At 40.0% G+C, this 20,473-nt stretch overlaps 1 non-coding gene across 1 annotated transcript; it reads left to right on the plus strand.

Annotated features, from left to right (window-relative positions):
• The first annotated feature begins 224 nt into the window (after nucleotides 1-224).
• On the plus strand, nucleotides 225-331 carry LOC129560554 (U6 spliceosomal RNA). Its single transcript, XR_008686787.1, has one exon. It is a non-coding gene; the product is annotated as a U6 spliceosomal RNA (small nuclear RNA).
• Nucleotides 332-20,473: the final 20,142 nt, after the last annotated feature.

Here is a 20,473-nt window from a genome sequence, read left to right on the forward strand (position 1 = left end):
GAAGAAGAGAGAGAAGAAAGGGGAAAGGAGGAGGTTAATTATGACTTTAATAATTAGTAAAGTTCTAAAGCCTAGATCCTGGGGAAGGGAGAAGAGCCACAAAGTTCTGGGGTGGCTCCACTATGTTTCTGAAACCTTGGTAACACTATAATTATTTTTCCCTTTATACTTTACTATAAAACATCAGTAACAAAAACAGTTACTGTGAAAACTGTAACAAACGTGTGCTTGCTTCCACAGCACATATACTAAAATTGGAACAATACAGAGAAGATTAGCATGGCCCCTGTGCAAGGATGACATGCAAAATTGTGAAGCGTTCCATATTTTTTGAAAAGATGCTCAACATCACTCATTATTAGAGCAATGCAAATCAAAACTACAATGAGATATCACCTCACATCGGTCAGAATGGCCATCATCAAAAAGTCTACAAGCAATAAATGCTGGAGAGGGTGTGGAGAAGAGGAAACACTCTTGCACTGTTGGTGGGAATGTAAATTGATGCAGCCACTATGGAAGACAGCATGGAGGTTCCTTAAAAAACTAGGAATAAAACCACCATATGATCTAGCAATCCCACTCCTAGGCATATACCCTGAGGAAATTAAAATTGAAAAAGACATGTGTGTCCCATTGTTCATTGCAACACTATTTACAATAGCTAGAATATGGAAGCAACCTAGATGTCCATTGACAAATGAATAGTTAAAGAAGTTGTGGTACATATATGCAATGGAATATTCAGTTCAGTTCATATTACTCAGCTATAAAAATGAACACATTTGAGTCAGTTCTAATGAGGTGGATGAACTTAGAACCTATTATGCAGCATGAAGTTAAGTCAGAAAGAGAAAGATAAATATTATGTTCTAATGCATATATATGGAATCTAGAAAACTGTTACTGAAGAATTTATTTACAGGGCAAGAACGGAGAAAGAGACATAGAGAATAGACATATGGACATGGGGAGAAGGGAGTGGAGGGTGAGATGTATGGAAAGAGTAACATGGAAACTTACATTGCTGCTAAGTTGCTTCAGTCGTGTCCAACTCTGTGCGACCCTATAGACGGCAGCCGACCAGGCAAGAACACTGGAGTGGGTTGCCACTTCCTTCTCCAATGTGTGAAAGTGAAAAGTGAAAGAAACTTACATTACCAGGTGTAAAATAGACAGCCAGCAGAAATTTGCTGTATGGCTCAGGAAACTCAAACAGGGGGCTCTGTATCAACCTAGATGGGTGGGATGGGGAGGGAGATGATAGGGAGGTTCAGAAGGGAGGGGATATATGTATACCGATGGCTGATTCATGTTGAGGTTTGACAGAAAACAACAAAGTTCTGTAAAGCAGTTATCTTTCAATAAAAAATAAATTAATTTAAAAATATAAAATCTTAATTGCTAACTGTACCCCAAAAAAACCCCAAAAAACTGCAACAAACTTAGATGACATAAATTTAGGGACTGAAAGACAGACTTAGATATCGCAGGCAGACCAGAATAATGATAGATTATGACTAATTTTGGAATTGAAGTAAATTGAAAGATGTAATTTAAATGTTCTCATATTTCAATATAAGTTAAAAAACTCCTCTGCCTCCCAAACTAAGTTCATAATCACTAAGAAAATAATTCTGTCTTAGTGCTCTGTGAAAGCAGATAAGCAAATCATTTCACGGAAATTCTCAACATTCTATAGTCAAAGCTATGGTTTTTCCAGTGGTCATGTATGGATGTGAAAGTTGAACTATAAAGAAAGCTGAGTGCCTAAGAATTGGTGCTTTTGAACTGTGGTGTTAGAGAAGACTCTTGAGAGTTCCTTGGATTACAAGGAGATCAAACCAGTCAATCCTAAAGGAAATCAGTCCTGAATATTCATTGGAGGGACTGATGCTGAGGCTGAAGCTCCAGTACTTTGGCCACCTGATGCAAAGAGCCAACTCACTGGAAAAGCCCCTGATGCTGAGAAAGATAGAAGGCAGGAGAAGTGAATGACAGAGAGCAAGACGGTTGAACGGCATCAGCGACTCAATGAACATGTTACGCAAGCTCCAGGAGATGGTAAAGGAGAGGGAAGCCTGGGCTGCTGCAGTCCATGGGGTCACAAAGAGTTGGACACAGTTGAGAGACTGAACAACAAAATGTGGGGGCGGGGGAAAGCTATGATATGTAAATCATAATTTGGTGGCCTGTTGGAAAGTTCTGACAAGTGACACTATAGGAATTTGAAGGGGACGTGTCTGCAACAATGGAGAAGAGAATTCAGGTTTCAGAACATAAGTTACTGGCCAGACATTCTACATCTCAGTCTCATTGAGTCCTCATTAATACTTTTAAAATAGAGACACATTTATTATGCCGTTACCTATTGTAGTGTTATTATATTATTATTTTAATAATTCTGTTACCACTAATTCAGTGAAGTGCATTTCACTTTTCATTTTTTTAAGACAATGTGTAAGAATGAAATTAAGCCAAAATTACTCCCATAAAGCCACTTAAATTGCACTTGTAATGTCTAGGAGTAGACACTTAACCAACCATTATTAACTTCCTCTCTCTCTTTGCTTTCAGTCTAAGCTTTTCTCTCCCTCCTCCCCCTGCCCCCTCTCCCTACCCCTACCCCTTCTTCCTCCTCTCCCCTCTGCTCTCTCCATAGCTGTTTTTAGGTAAGTTAAATGTACACATGAAGCAAGTACGTTATTACGCACTGAGCCTCTCATATGTGCCAAGAACTGTGCTAGATATTTCGAACATGCGTTATTTGTAATGCATTAAAAAATTTGAAAACTGTGAAACTTTATCACAATTATGCATAAGAGGAAATAAAGCTCACTTCCCAGAGGTTAAAAAGTTCATCCATGATTGCACACCTAATAAAGTTCCAACCTAAATTTTTCTGAAGACAAAACAGCATGATACCTTCTGGTCAAATGTGTTGGTTGGTACGGTGACAAATATTGTTACTTTCCCTTCAGAATCTTAAGTTTCCTCTAAAACTTTGCATGTGAAATGTCTTCTGTTGTTGTTGAGTTGCAAAGTCATGTCTGAGACCCCATGGACTGCAGCACGCCAGGCTTCTCTGTCCTCCACTGTCTCCCGAAGTTTGCTCAAATTCATGTCCATTGAGTTGGTGATGCTCTCTAACCATATCTTGATTCATGGACTTAATAATCCAGGTTCCTAAGCAATATTGTTCTTTACAACATCAGACTTTACTTTGATCATGTAAAATTCTTCAGTTCTCAAATAAACAAAGCCTGTAATGTGGGTACATCGACACTAGGTGACAGGAGGTCTTCAGCTGTAGCTTCATGATCTAAATGGCAATAACCTTATGTTTTTGAAAGACTCCACCACTTGCTAGCAGTCTAATCTCACAAGGATGTAACCAGTCCAAGGTCTGACTGCCCTGTTTGAAAATGGAATAAAATTAGTACCAACTTCATAAATTGGGTTGGAGGATTAAATAAAAGAGATACAAGTGTTCAGTGTATATTAACCTCCTGGAATACTTGATCTCTTTTTAACCCAATAGTTTATATGGTATTCCAGACTATTCTTTAACAACAAGGAGTATACTTCAGCCCTTTCCGCTGCTCTGAGATACTATATCCTCTTTGCCTGCCCATAAAATCCAGCCTCTTTCAGCTGAGTCCCACACTTTACTGCCCACATTCCAATTTCAAAATCAGATGTGTATAATTTATGTATGAATATATATGATACTATTTTAAAATCAGATATATATGATACTATTTAGATGTTATATATCTAATATTTAGTATAAAAGTGTTAGTCGCTCAGTCGTGTCTTACTCTTTGCCACCCCATGGACTATAGCCTGCCAGGCTCCTCTGTCCATGGAATTCTCCAGGCAAGAATACTAGGGTGAGTTGCCATTCCTTTCTCCAGGGGATCCTTCTGACCCATGGATCAAACCCTTGGCTCCTGCATTGGAAGTAAATTCTTTACTGTCCAAGCCACAACTGCTGCTAAGTTGCTTCAGTCGTGTCTGACTCTTTGTGACCCCATAGTCTGTAGCCTGCCAGACTCCTCTGTCCATGGGATTTTCCAGGCAAGAGTACTGGAGTGGGCTGCCATTGCCTTCTCCTGTCCAAGTCACTAGGAAAGCCCTAATGTTTAATATGGCGGTGGTTTAGTCACTAAGTTGTGTCCAACTCTTGCAACCCCATGGACTATATAGCCTGCCAGGCTCCTCGACCCATGGGATTTTCCAGGCAAGAATACTGGAGTGGTTTGCCATTTCCTTCTCCAGGGGATCTTCCCGACCCAGGGATCAAACCTAGGTCTCCTCCATTGCAGACAGATTCTTTGCTGACTGAGCTACGAGGGAAGCCCAAAAATATTTCATATATATTTTTATATATACATGTGTATGTAGGTATATATACTTACACACATATATATAGCTGCTGTTGTTGTTGTTGAGTAGCTAAGTCGCATCTGACTCTTTGCAACCCCATGAACTGCAGCACGCCAGGGTTCCCTGTCCTTCACTATCCCCCTGAGTTTGCTCAAATTCATGTCCACTGAGTCGGTGATACCATCAAACTATCTCATCCTTATTTAGATTATAATATTTCTATGTATAATCTAAATAATATCATATTTTTAAAGATAGCATTTAGAGAAACTTTTAAGAAATATTCAGGATTATCAATATGCATGGAAGACTTACAGGGTACCTGGCCTGACACTGTACTAAGTCCTTTCACTTACACAAGTTTCTATAGTTGTGTCATAATAACAATATCATTCCCAATATTATTTCCAACTTACATCCAGGAGATGGAGCTTAGAGGGGTTAACTAACTTGTACAAAGACATGTAGTGAGTAAGAGTTCAACTTCGATGCAAACAAGCAGGCTAACTGCACAGCCCAAACTCTTCACCACTCACCAGTGATTATTATCCTTGACTTTACACCACTGTGTCTTGGGGAGCATTTCTTGAAAGCACTGGAAGCTTTCCACACCCACGGAATTAGAATCTGAATATCTTCATTTTCACAGGCAGTTGGGTTATGCAGACAGACTTTCGATCAACGGTATTATACTTTTCTGCTTCCCACCATTAACAGCCAACTTGGGGCACAATTATATACTTCTCTCACTAATCCTGAAATTTTCTTTCCCCTGGAAATGAATTCTAAATGTTCAAGGAGTTTATCCTCAACCCCATGAAAGCCCGTCTTGCTGCTTATCTGACAGAAATGCGCCTCCCGCCCTCTCTCACTGTTATAAGAGGAATAACTGCCAGAGAGCAAGATAAAGAAACAGTTTCTCTTCTGTGGTTTCCTGTTCCTGGTCTACTGCATCTTTTTCTGCTACTCTGTCCTTGCACGCTTGAAAGAAGTAAAAAGAAAAAAAGAGAGAGAGTAGCATATTCACTTGGAGACCCCAAAGTGGCCAGGGACCGAGGATTTAGAAAATGGTAAAATAATTCTACACTTTGATGTTAAGGAAATAATCAAGTTGCCTTTTGCCATGCACATCTCTAGCTGGATATAACACGTTCATTCATTTAAAAATAATAATGATTAATATCAACCTGTGGGCTCAACCAGTTTGCTTTACTAAAGGTCAGTAGACTATTCCTTTGCTGTCTTAGTTAAGGAAGTATTAGACAATATTTCTCTTCTCAGCAAAACCAAAGATTGAGGACCTATTCCTACCTCAGCACATAGTCACATGTTCTTTGCTCAATGCACTTATTTTCTCCAGACTTTCAAATTTTTGTAAAGTTTAAGGATTGTGTTAGATGACTTCTAAAGTTGTATCTAATCCCAAAACACCGTGATTTTATCACCCTAGAAAAATATGAACAATGTCCTTAAATAACTATTTTTCCCTTCAAGTGCTTGTGCTGGTACAGAAGAAGGAAGAGTTGTTGACGTGTCAGAAGTTCTTGGTGGGAAGCACTTGGATTTTTAGATTCTTTTGAGCTCATTTAGCAAGTGCTGAAAAGAGAGACATTCTAGGCTACATCATAAGACGCATAGTTTTCAGATTAAAGGAGGTGAAAGAACCATCATACTCTGTTATTCAGATGACATTTTGATACATATGTTTAGTTCTACCAGTGTACCTTAGGAAGATATTGGCAATCTAGAGAATATTCAAAGAGAGTCAAAAAAGAGAAGTCTCACAACCATTACCTGTGAGGAGCAGCTGAAGAAGCTTAAAACGTTTGATTTTGAAACTCAGCATGCCACACATATGAATGATCTCCATACGAAATTTAATTTGATGAAGTTCTAGAAAGTGGAAACAAATGTAAGAGTTGGAAATTATAGGGAAGCAGTTTGTGTTTGACCAGAAAGAATGTTCTAACAGTAACAATTATTCAAAAACAAGGGACTTCGCTGGTGATCCAGTGGTTAAGACTCCACCTTCCCATGTAGGGATCATGGCTTGATCCCTGATTGGAGAGCTACATACCACATGCTGCAACTAAGAGTTTGCATGCTGCAACTCGAGATCTTGCATGCCACAACTAAGACCAGCGCAGCCAAATAAATAAGAATAAATATTTTAAAAAAGAATTATTGAAAAGTAAAATGGATTTCCTTGAAAAGTAAATAATTCCATACTGTTGATCATATACAAGCAGAGGCTGTTTGCCAGGGTACCAGGGATTTCGTCAGTTGAGTTTCTCCATTTGGACCAAGCTCAATAAAGGATGCTACCGGTCCCTGAAAAATCAAAATTGTCTTAAAATAAAAATGTGTCACCTCCCAGCCACACTGTGGTAAAAAAAGATACTTAAGTCAATTATTTTGCTGAATTGAAGAGAGATAGACAATAGAAAAATATCTTTTCCTGTTGTGTTCTGAAGAGTTTCTGATTAATATTCACCCAGTCTGAAAAGGTAGAGCAGGCCCATCAATTAACATCTGGTTCTAAATTTCTCAAAACTATGTCCATGAGAGGAGGATCATGGTGCCTTTCTTCTCTCAATCACCGGCTCCTCTTCCATGACTAGACCTAAAGTGTTCTTGATTCTAATAGTTTTTAAATTTTTCATCAGGTTAAATCTATAAAATGATTTTACATTTTCATAATAAGATGAAGATCCCTTAAAAGTGAAAATTACTGTGCTAAAAAGCTACCCCATAAGCCAGATTCTTCAACATTATGTTTCAAGGACAATCTCTAAGACTGTGGAAAAATAAAGGTCAATTTGAATATTTAAATAAAATTAAGGCAGGAGATTAATTTAAATTTAAATAAAATTAAGGCAGAAATGGTATGGACCTAACAGAAGCAGAAGATATTAAGAAGAAGTGGCAAGAATACACAGAAGAACTGTACAAAAAAGATCTTCATGACCAAGATAATCATGATAACGTGATCACTGACCTAGAGCCAGACATCTTGGAATGTGAAATCAAGTGGGCCTTAGAGAGCATCACTACGAACAAAGCTAGTGGAGATGATGGAATTCCAGTGGAGCTATTTCAACTCTTGAAAGATGATGCTGTGAAAGTGCTGAACTCAATATGCCAGCAAATTTGGAAAACTCAGCAGTGGCCACAGGACTGGAAAAGGTCAGTCTTCATTCCAATCCCAAAGAAAGGCAATGCCAAAGAATGCTCAAACTACCGCACAATTGCACTCATCTCACACGCTAGTAAAGTCATGCTCAAAATTATCCAAGCCAGGCTTCAGCAATATGTGAACTGTGAACTCCCAGATGTTCAAGCAGGTTTTAGAAAAGGCAGAGGCACCAGAGATCAAATTGCCAACATCCGCTGGATCATGGAGAAAGCAAGAGAGTTCCAGAAAAACATCTATTTCTGCTTCATTGACTATGCCAAAGCCTTTGACTGTGTGGATCACAATAAACTGTGGAAAATTCTGAAAGAGATGGGAATACCAGACCACCTGACCTGCCTCTTGAGAAACCTGTATGCAGGTCAGGAAGCAACAGTCAGAACTCTATATGGAACAACAGACTGGTTCCAAATAGGAAAAGGAGTACATCAAGGCTGTATATTGTCACCCTGCTTATTTAACTTCTATGCAGAGTACATCATGAGGAACGCTGGGCTGGAAGAAGCACAAGCTGGAATCAAGATTGCTGGGAGAAATATCAATCACCTCAGATATGCAGATGACACCAACCTTATGGCAGAAAGTGAAGAGGAACTAAAAAGCCTCTTGATGAAAGTGAAAGAGGAGAGTGAAAAGGTTGGTTTGAAGCTCAACATTCAGAAAGCAAAGATCATGGCATCTGGTCCTATCACTTCATGGGAAATAGATGGGAAAACAGTGGAAACAGTGTCAGACTTTATTTTTTGGGGCTCCAAAATCACTGCGGATGCTGATTGCATCCATGAAATTAAAAGACGCTTACTCCTTGGAAGGAAAGTTATGACCAGCCTAGATAGCATATTAAAAAGCAGAGACATTACTTTGCCAACAAAGGTCCGTCTAGTAAAGGCTATGGTTTTTCCAGTGGTCATGTATGGATGTGAGAGTTGGACTGTGAAGAAAGCTGATCGCCGAAGAATTGATGCTTTTGAACTGTGGTGCTGGAGAAGACTCTTGAGGGTCCCTTGGACTGCAAGGAGATCCAACCAGTCCATCCTAAAGGAGATCAATCCTGGGTGTTCATTGGAAGGACTGATGCTAAAGCTGAAACTCCAATACTTTGGCCACCTCATGCGATGAGTTGACTCACTGGAAAAGACTCTGATGCTGGGAAGGATTGGGGGCAGGAGGAGAAGGGGACGACAGAGAATGAGATGGCTGGATGGCATCACCGACTCTGTGGACATGAGTTTGAGTGAACTCCGGGAGTTGGTGATGGACAGGGAGGCCTGGCATGCTGTGATTCATGGGGTCGCAAAGAGTTGGACACGACTGAGCAACTGAACTGAACTGAACTGAACTGAAGGCAGGAGATTAAAATAGATGGGCACGTACTAAAAAGTCATATCTCTAAGCATTAATACTGGCTTTAAATGTATTGAATGGGATTTGGCCTCCTCACGGAGTTCCAGATCATATCAAAATCTCTTTCATGTAGTTTTACCTTTTGCTTACTCTCAAGATGTTATGGGTGCTCCTGCTTCTGCCTCAAACCCAGGGCCACCCCAATAGTAATATCCCCTTAGGCAGCTGATGTACCCAACCTTGTTTGTGAATCATGGCTTCTAAATGACAAAGACAAAAACTGACATGCCTTAAGAACATCAGTTAAGACTATAAATGCTCTTTGCAACACTTAAGAAGGTTAAGAGAGAAAAATGCTTCTCCCTTATAGAGTAGAAAGATTTCAAAGCTAAACGAAAGTACACATTAGACTTTCCTGGCTTTGAGCACCTCTGGGTGAGTAGTTGGTAGCTGTTGGTAGGTGCTCGGTTGTGTCTGACTCTTGTGACCCTGTGGACTGTAACCCATAGGCTCCTCTGTCCATGGGATTCTCCAGGCAAGAAAACTGGAGTGGGTTGCCATGATCCTCCTGCAGGGGATCATCCAGATCCAGGGATTGAACTAGCATCTCTTATGTCCCCTCTTTGGTAGGTGGATTCCTTACCACTAGTGCCACTGCATATTATATACCAATTATACATAAATAAAATGTTTAACATTTTAAAAAAAACCAAGGCATTGTCCCTTCCTTCAAGGAGCTAACAGTCTAAATTTCAGCCAAGGAATTTTCCTGTTTATTCATCTTGTGATGGCAAACTTAAAAGTATAATGCACGTAGGAGTTTGCACTGAACTTTACTGTTCTTTTCCAAGTCTGTGTATTCTAGAACTTGCAGGGCTTGCTTCTTTTGTTATATAATATCATGCAATGTAAATACCAATATAGCATATGGACAACCATTTTGGAACTAAAGTTTATGCTTAAAGCTAAGATACAGCCTTGATCTTTGAGAATATTCCTGAAAATGGAAAAGCAACCCCACATTGTCTGGGATAAGTAAACTTAGTGGTCTCAAGTTGTGGATGATAAATCTGCTGCTCTTTGTTCAAAATACTCATATAAAACCACACAAAAAATCTTAATCAATCAAATCCTTGTCTTTTGAAGTCTAGAAGTCAGCCTGTTATTGATTATCCCTTCCCAATATGTATAAGACTAATAAAAAATCATAAATATGCCATTTGCAAAGGCATGGATGGCCCTGGAGGGCACTGTGCTCAGTGAAATAAGTCAGATGGAGAAAGACAAACACCATATGATCTCACTTACATGTGGAATCTAAAAGAAAAAAAAACCTAAATTCATAGATACAGAGAATATCTTGGTAGTTGCCTGAGGTGAGGGATGAGGGGTGAGCAAAACAGTTAAAAGGAGTCAAAAGCTGTAAACTTCCAATTATGAAGTAAATAAGTCCTGGGGGTGCAATGTAGAGCATGATGACTATATGTAATAGTACTGAAGTGCATATATGAAAATTGCTAAGAGAATAGATGTCAAAAATTCTCAGCACAGGAAAAAAATTTTTGTAACCATGTATAGTGATAAATGCCAACTAGATTTACTGTGGTGATCATTTCACAATGTATACAAATATCCAATTGCTATGTTGTACACCTGAAACTAATATAATGTTATATTTCAATTATATCTCAATTTTAAAAATCATAAATACAAGTATGAATATATATGACTGTATTTCTTTCTCTTTTTCTTTTTTTGTTGTTGCAAACTTCAGGCAAGTGGACAGTGCATTGGCAAAGAGTTACTGGAGAGAAGTAGGACTGCAGAGGCCAGGACCACACATCTGATTGCAAATATTAAGTGAAAAGTGAAGTGAAAGTCTCTCAGTTGTATCCAACTCTTTGCGACCCTGTGGACTATACAGTCCATGGAATTCTCCAGGCCAGAATACTAGAGTGGGTAACCGTTCCCTTCTCAAGGGAATCTTCCCAACCCAGGGACCAAACTCAGGTCTCCCGCATTTCGGGAAGATTCGTTACCAGCTGAGTCACCACGGAAGCCCAAGAATACTGTAGTGGTTAGCCTATCCCTTCCCCAGCAGATCTTCCCAACCCAGAAATCGAACTGGGGTCTCCTGCATTGCAGGTGGATTCTTTACCAACTGAGCTACGAGGGAAGCCCTGGGTTGTAAACATTAGGTACATGATAAATATCTAAGTGTGTGAATGATTAAGTTAGAGTGCTAGTGCAAAGGTTTTTATTTTATTACTTGTTTTTGTTTCTCAATAAAGGCATAGCACTCTTGAGATATCACTTGGTTTCCCAATTCAATTATTATTTTAGTAATAATATCTTAAATATCGCACATATTGAAATATCACTTAAATTCACTTTAAACTTGGGAGAGCTACTGTTGTCCACTACACTTCTTAACAATTTTTCTTAACTCAGTTTAATTCAACAGGATTTGAGTGCCCTACAAGCTTCAGCTTAGGAGTCTGTGCTAGAAAAGGATTCAGGAAAAAAAAAATAATAATAATGAATAATTTGTCATCTGTTGTCACAGAAAAAAAATAATCAATATATTGTGTTCTTTGAATGACCTAGTAACAAGTTCACATGTACTTAGAAATCAGTTTTCTTATTTGCATAATTAAAGGTTCACAGATATTTCAAAGGTGATGCAAGTATAGAAATAGGATTCCTGTTAAACTCTACGTGGTTTTTCTGCAGACCAATTTTACCAGACCTTTACTTCAAACCACCCACATTCTGTAATTGAGACTTGTCTCTACCTTGGGTGGTCACCTAAATGTTGATTCTTCTTTCATTATGCTTCACTCTTCCTTTGATTTTTCTCCTCCAGTTTCAGAATTCTCAAGTTCAGCTCCCAAGTGGGCACCACAGGAAGTTACTTTACTATGATTATAAAGAGAAAGGGTAAAGTGTGCACTATTTTCATTCCTATCACAATCATTGTCACATGAATAGATTCTTGATCCAACATTTTCTATTCTTATGGCAATCTTTGTCACAAGAATACGTTTTTTTCTTTAAAAATGTGTTTCATCCATGCTGTGAAAGCCAGTGGCCGAGACTCCAGTTCTGACCTTTCTAATGTTCTTCATTTGATTAGGCAGCCATTTCTCGTCTTTTCTTTTAGCACCATTGGTAACTTAGGAGAAAGAGACAGAATAGTCAGTCAATCAAAAGACTGCATAAAAGGTGAAGGCAGAATAGTTTACTGCCTTTCACAGATAACACTAGCCATTGAGACTCTCATGTCTTGTTCTTGTGACAAAAAAAAAAGCAAAGGAACAGAAAATGGCACGACGTGAATCCATTCTCATAACGACAGTTGTAACAAGAATGAGAACTAGTACAAACAATCTATTTCTCTTCTCATCTTGAACCTGGAAACTTGTTGCCCTGTGTGACGGTAGCTGGAGTTATCTTCCATCTACTCAAGACAATTTCCTTTTTGAATGGTGAATTAATTTAAATGAATTCCACTTTGGGAAAATACCAACCACAGATGAATCATAATCATTTTATTTCCACTCATCTACCTGTAATTTCATACACTTCTCTCTAGAGAAATCATTTCTATGTAATAGACTAAATTCACCAAACCAAAAAAAGAAAAAAGATTCAGAATTTTTTTTTCTCAAAAGTAGATAGAAATAAAACATTTGACAATAAAAGATATCGCCAAGGTTGAATCAATCTGGAGAGAATTATTGACTAGTTGGTCTGATTTCCCAGCAGCCTATATAAACTGTGATTTGGAATGTCTTTGATTAACTTAATTGATATGGACAGCCAACGCTGGTCATCACCTCTGATGGCCAACTCAGATTAGGAGAACTAGATGGTCTTCCCTGACTTTCTGGTCAAATTTATTGGCGATTCTTGCCTTTATTTTTAATATATAGACATCATCTAAATCACCTAAAGAGACATTATGAGACAGTTTTAGGGTGAGATATTCAGCCATTGAAATATTTTTATTTCAAAAGAAATCATTTCATCTATATTTTAAAGAAAATCAGAGTTAATATTTTGATCAGATTTACTGAATTTATTGCATATTTGATACTGTGTAGATATTACCTTCCTTTCATGCATTTAATATGCATTCAATACAAGATGAGGAGAAGACTTAGTAAAGAAAAGCTCCATAACCCTTCTAGGGCATGGCTTTATTCTTAGGAAACGGAACCAATTTCAAACCATGAGCACTTAATCCAAGCAGTTGCTGGCTGAATCTAGCACACAGAACTCCCTACAACAAGGTGAAAACATAGCTCAGATTTGGTCCTTCCTTGGTCTGCTGGACAGAATGCCAATTCATGTTTCCCCATCATGGACTCTCAAAGAAGAGAGCCGTTAAATTGAACAAATGTTAACAAAACAGTAGCTGAAAGTATATAAATATGCACTTTTGAAATCTTTGTTTTCAAAGGGTAACATAGGTGCTTAACCCCTCTGGTAACATTTAACTCATGTAGTTTCTTCAAATACTCCGAGGTAGGAGCTTCAAGACAGAATTAATGTATTCTCTGGATGAGTGACATAAAGAAGGTCAAAGCTATAGCCATAACCAGACAGATGAGATATAAGGAAAAACCTTCTGTGTTAGAGAGAGCTCACATCAAAACTTTACAGCTGTTGTATAATCACTTGGGGTGTAGGATTCTTTTCAAAGGCTGTAATAACATTAGTCCTTTATTGTAGCTGACTGGTGTCAGAGTCAATATCCTTTAGGTGTGTTATAAAATCTATGTCCAGAGAGTGGTTTTAGTTCATCATTTTTCTTGTTCCTCTAGAAACATATTCTCTTTTGAAGCAGTCTATTCTTTCCCATGTTATATTTTGAAATGCCTATGTGAATATCTTAGTATCCATGTCACTTTTTATAGATTTTCTACATTAAATGAAAAAGTAAACTGGTTCTTGGTATTTTGTTTGTCTGAATTTGAATTTGTCTTAAAACAGAAACAGGAATATAAAACATTTGAAAAAAAAATACAGAAATGAATACAGTTTGTACAAACGCAAACTCATTTTGGAGGTTTCCCTTAAGTCCAAAGGAATCAAACCAAAGCAGAAAGAAAACAAGAGCGACAGCTGTATAATCACAGCTAAAGCAGGAACATTCTAGAATCAGAGCTCCCACGCTGTGCTGGTTGAGCCTCACCAGATTCCTGATAATATGATAAGGATCAGGGTCCCACTCTGTGCAGTGTGCTTGGGCTGAGTGGTGTTGCAAAGTTGTCATGAGTCTATGGAAAGATGGCCCCTTGTCATTGCAGGTAAGGAGACATGGTGCCCTCAAATCAAACTCGGACAGAGTTCCTCTCTGGCTCCCCTGTTGCACTGTCCCTCTGGTTTGCCTCCACACCACCTGTGTGCCTTCGTTTCTGTCTCACCATCACTTTTTTTCATCTTTTCTTTTACCTAGATAACTTCCTTGGACTTTTCATAACTCACCCTAAATGTCATTTTATCATTTAAGAAACCTTTTAAGAGTCTCTGCAGGCTCAGGTTAGCTACTCTTCCTGGTACCTCCCTATCACCTTGGACATCCCTAACCACCCCACTTTGGTATTTTAATTGCTTATCCCCTAGTTTCCACTCCTACTAACTTTGAACCTCCATGAGGGCAGGGGTCCAGCTATGTCTAGGTACCATGTTCTGTGCTCACCAGAGAGCATGTAAACAGTAAATATTTGTGGAAGAAGAAAAGAATTTATGAGAGAAATAATTTCTAACCTATGCAGGTTAGCTTGGGTTACTAAAGATTAAGAACCATATGACAGAAGATCTTAGCCCTGAAGTCAAAGACATGTCCCATCAGCACAGATGTGACCATATAGGACACCCAGAAGAGAATGCTGGTACATGAGCAAAGAAATGAGGTTTGAATCTAATTCCCTAGTTGTATCAGAACATGTCCTTAACCTTCAGAGTCTGTTCTAGAATACATGCATGTGTGCTCAGTCGCGCAGTTGTGTCCAACTCTTTGTGACCCTATGGACCATAGCCAGCCAGGCTCCTCTGTCCCTGGGATTCTCCAGGCAAGAATACTGGAGTGGGTTGCCATTTTCCCCTCCAGGGGATCTTCCCGACAAAGGGATTGAACCTACATCTCATGCGTCTCCTGCATTGCAGATGGATTCTTCACCTCTGAGCCATAGGGAAGCCCCTGCTCGAGCATTGTAAACTGAATCTTATCCTTGCTAAGACTGAGCTCAGAAACATTTAACAAATTCTTTGTCATTTCCAAAAAAAAAAAAAAAAAATCACCTTAAAACCTCTTCAGTTCAGTTCAGTCGCTCAGTCGTGTCCGACTCTTTGCGACCCCATGAATCACAGCACGCCAGGCCTCCCTGTCCATCACCAACTCCTGGAGTTCGCTCAAACTCATGTCCATCAAGTCGGTGATGCCATCCAGCCATCTCATTCTCTGTCGTCCCCGTCTCCTCCCACCCCCAATCCCTCCTACCATCAGACTCTTTTCCAGTGAGTCAACTCGTTGCATAAGGTGGCCAGAGCATTGGAGTTTCAGCTTTAGCATCAGTCCTTCCAATGAACACCCAGGACTGATCTCCTTTAGAATGGACTGGTTGGATCTCCTTGCAGTACAAGGGACTCTCAAGAGTCTTCTCCAACACCACAGTTCAAAAGCATCAATTCTTCAGCGATCAGCTTTCTTCACAGTCCAACTCTCACATCCATACATGACCACGGGAAAAACCATAGCCTTGACTAGACGGACCTTGGTTGGCAAAGTAATGTCTCTGCTTTTTAGTATGCTATCTAGGTTGGTCATAACTTTCCTTTCAAGGAGTAAACGTCTTTTAATTTCATGGCTGCAGTGAGCATCTGCAATGATTTTGGAGCCCCAAAAAATAAAGTCTGACACTGTTTCCACTGTTTCTCCATCTATTTCCCATGAAGTGATGGGACCAGATGCCATTATCTTAGCTTTCTGAATGTTGAGCTTCAAGCCAACCTTTTCACTCTCCTCTTTCACTTTCATCAAGAGGCTTTTGAGTTCCTCTTCACTCTCTGCCATAAGAGTGGTATCATCTGCATATCTGAGGTTATTGATATTTCTCCCGACAATCTGGATTGTGGAAGACACCAGCTCCACGCAACTGACCACGCGCAAAAGCATGGCTGAGAGTAGCTACCCCACGCCCAAGGCCTGGGCAGTGGCCCAGAGGAGCTGTCCCACGTCCAAGAGGCGGTGGCTGCGCAGGCACAGGAGGGCCGAGAGGAGCTACTCCACGTTCAAGGTCAGGAGGGGCGGTCTTGAGGAGATACCCCTCGTCCAAGGTAAGGTACAGCGGCTGCACTTTGCTAGAGCAGCTGTGAAGAGATATTCCATGACCAAGGTAAGAGAAACCCAAATAAGATGGTAGGTACTGGGAGCGGGCATTAGAGGGCAGACACACTGAAATCATAATCACAAAAACTAGTTGATCTGATCATATGGACCACAGCCCTGTCTAACTCAATGAAACTAAGCCATGCCATGTGGGGCAACCCAAGACGGACGGGTCATGGTGGAGAGGTCTGACAGAATGTGGTCCACTGGAGAACGGAATGGCAAACCACTTCAGTATACTTGCCTTGAGAATCCCATGAACAGTATCAAAAGGCAAAATGATAGGATATTGAATGAGGAATTCCCCAGGTCAGTAGGTGCCCAGTATGCTGCTGGAGATCAGTGGAGAAATAACTCTAGAAAGAATGACAGGATGGAGCCAAAGCGAAACAAATACCCAGTTGTGGATGTGACTGGTGATAGAAGCAAGGTCCGATGCTGTAAAGAGCAATTTTGCATAGGAACCTGGAATGTTAGGTCCATGAATCAAGGCAAATTGGAAGTGGTCAAACAGGAGATGACAAGAGTGAACGTCGACATTCTAGGAATCAGTGAACTAAAATGGACTGGAATGGGTGAATTTAACTCAGATGACCATTATATCTACTACTGTGGGCAGGAATCCCTTAGAAGAAATGGAGTAGCCATCATGGTCAACAAAAGAGTCCGAAATGCAGTACTTGGATGCAATCTTAAAAATGACAGAATGATTTTTGTTCGTTTCCAAGGCAAACCATTCAATATTACAGTAATCCAAGTCTATGCCCCAATCAGTAATGTTGAAGAAGCCAAAGTTGAACAGTTCTATGAAGACCTACAAGACCTTTTAGAACTAAATCCTCTTAGGTATTATGATAAAATGTCTTATAACAAGAAAGATGCCACTTAATTATCATAATTGAACTCCCTGTGCTCAGATACTCAGCCATGTCTGATGCTTTGCGACCCCAAGGACTGTAGCTTGCCAGTTTCCTCTGTCCATGGGACTTTTCCAGGCAAAAATACTGGAACCGGTTACCGTTTCCAACTCTAGGGAATCTTCCCAACCCAGAGATTGAACTTGCATCTCTTACATCTCCTGTATTGGCAGACAGATTCTTTACCACTAGCGCCACCTGGGAAGCCCAACTGAACTTCCCAGAGGTGGAAAAATCACAAAAAATCATCCTTCTTAAAGAAAATATGCAAGTCTACTAGCTGTTACAATTAGTCAACATTCAAAACCATCCTCAGGAGTTTCTAAGTGATGATGATACAGTGTTATATCCCAGTTAGAGGGCGGTTACCCAAATCTGCACATAAGATAAATTATATGGAACTATTCATCAAAAAATTCACTTTTTGCAATCATTTTTGCATTGCTTTGAATAAATTTTTCATTTTGCACTAATTAAAGATAAATATGATTTTTCTTGAACTGTTTTCACTATTTTTGCCACTTCTTGTTGCAAAATTTATAGTTGTAGAAATGAACTCTGTGATATAAACAATTATCCTAGTGTATCCAGATTAGGTAACTAGAAAAGCTAGCCGTTTACTCCAAAGTCACCCAGCTGGGACACAGTTCTGCTGTGTTTTTATCATTTCAGCACAAAATCTGCCTAAATCTAGTCTTCCAAGTAACCTATCAAATATTATTTTGACACCCTCAGAAACTTTGCGTAGGCAATTCCTGGGCAGTTCAGTGGTTAGGACTTTGCCTTCCAATGCAGAGGGTACAGGTTTGTTCCCTGGTAGGGAGCTAAGATCCCCCACACCTCTGACCAAAAAAACCCAGCATAAACAACAGAAGCAATATTGTAACAGATTCAATAACCGACTTAAAAAAGAAAACTTTGCTTAACCTATTTGTTGCTTTCTTCCAAATAGAACACACCTCTTTAGCTATGTCAATGTCACAGAAACAAAGATTATGAGTGGGCGCACACACACACACACACACACACACACACACTCTTAGTTCTATCTCCATATTCACTGCCATCAAGTCAAGCAAAGAGTAACTTGATCGGCTTAACAGGACAGATCTAGAACCAGAGGAAATCAGAAGTTGACAAGGATAAGAAATCTCCCTCTGTGATTTTGGTAGAACAACCACACCCTCGGACACCTTATTGGCGCCATTTACATATTTGGAACTGGAACTGGCGTAACAGTGGGGGGTGGAGAAAACTGAGACGGGAGAAGGATTTTTTTAGCAGGATGCGGTTCAGAAATGTGTTCTTCCATATGTTCTTCAGATAAGGCCAATTTTTTTCACTTTTACATTTAAAAATAATTCTATTTTTCCCATCTTAAAAAATTATTCTTTATAAAAGTATATCAGTTCCAAATTTTCTATAACATCTTAAGTAATTACCCTTCAGAAAATTATATAACTTCAAATTTTTCTGCGACAAGTCAGACACTACGTTCGCCCTCTACGTAGGACACACTTACTTAGACAAAGCATTTGCTGAACTTAATTCAGCCCAGAAGACCGGTCCTAAATGTATGCAGTGGTGATTATTAACAGCCTCCAATCACTGTCTCATCAAAGGGAGACAATGCCAACAGAGGCAACGCTTGGCAGAGACAGGATGATGGCGTGTTTGTTTATCTTCAGTGTTCTCTGCTTCTCACTCCCACTTGAGGTTAGGGCAGAATGTTTTAATGACTTTAGAAAGTACTGAAAATGCTCTTCTATTTTACACAGTCTTTTTTTTGTTTTGTTATGTTTTTTCTGCTTTCCTTTCAAGGTCTCCAGTGTTGTACTTTGTTCTTTTATGTGACTTATCTCTGCTGCTGCTGCTGCTGCTGCTAAGTCACTTCAGTCGTGTCCGACTGTGTGACCCCATAGATGGAAGCCCACCAGGCTCCCCCGTCCCTGGGATTCTCCAGGCAAGAACACTGGAGTGGGTTGCCATTTCCTTCTCCAATGTGTGAAAGTGAAAAGTGAAAGTGAAGTCGCTCAGTCGTGTCTGACCCTTAGCGATCCCACGGACTGCAGCCTACCAGGCTGCTCCATCCATGGGATTTTCTAGGCAAGATCTCTATAGCGATGTAAAACCCTTGCAATCTGGAGATGAGAACTGAGAAAAGCAAACGCAGTCAGTCAATCAGACTCGATGTGGTTAGAGTCAGTAATAATAATAGAGAGAATCAAGTATTAAAGCTCAGACTAGTATGGCCTGATCTGGCAATAAAAGTGTGAACATTATGCTTTGTCACCCCTTTCTACTCCAGGATATCATAATCTGATTTGAAAGGGTGCATCCTAAAAGTGTGTGCTCAGTTGTGTCTGAATCTTTGCGACCCCATGAACTGTAGACAACCAGGCTCCTCTGGCCATGGGATTCTCCAGGCAAAAATACTAGAGTGGGTTGCCACTTCCTACCCCAGAGGATCTTCCCCAGCCAAAGACTGAAGCCGCATCTCTTGCATCTCCTGCGTTGGTAGGCAGATGCTTTACTAGTGCTACCTGTGAAGCCCCCCAGAAGCGTATCCCTTGTTATATATTATAACTGAATTATGTCTTCCTGAAATTCATATATGGAAGCCCTCTCCCTCACTGTGACTGAATTTGGAGGTACAGCCTTTAGGGAGGTAATTAAGGTGAAAGGATATCATAAGGGTGGGGCCCTAATCCAATGTGACCGGCGTCCTTATAAGAAACAGAGATATCATGGCTATTGGCACGTTGAGAAAAGGCCGCGTGAGGACACAGAGAATTCAGCATCCACAAGCCAGCAGGGAGGCCTTCTGAGAAACCAACCTCCTTGACGCCTTGCCTCAGACCTCTAGCCTCAGAACCACGTAGAAACAGATGCTGTTTTTTAAGCCCCTGGCCTGTGGTGCTGCGCTGTGACAGCCAAAGAAACTAATACAGCATTCATGATTCTACAGGAAACCAAAGTAATACATTTGACTCAGTTAATTCAATGAGATGACTTCGAGGATGGCATCATCAATTCAATGGACATGAACTTGGGTGAATTCCAGGAGATGGTGAGGGACAGGGAGACCTGGCGTGCAGTCTACAGGGTCCCAAAGAGTCAGACAAGACTTAGTGACTGAACAACACACAATGACAATTCAATGAGAATTTGCTGTACACTCAACTGTGTGATGGAAACCGTCAATGGGATAGAAGTTCAGAGAAAGGAGACCGC

The sequence above is a fragment of the Moschus berezovskii genome, chromosome 16 (genome assembly GCF_049115385.1).
Source record: "Moschus berezovskii isolate FMDL1 chromosome 16, NW_MosBer_1.0, whole genome shotgun sequence".
NCBI lineage: Eukaryota > Metazoa > Chordata > Mammalia > Artiodactyla > Moschidae > Moschus > Moschus berezovskii.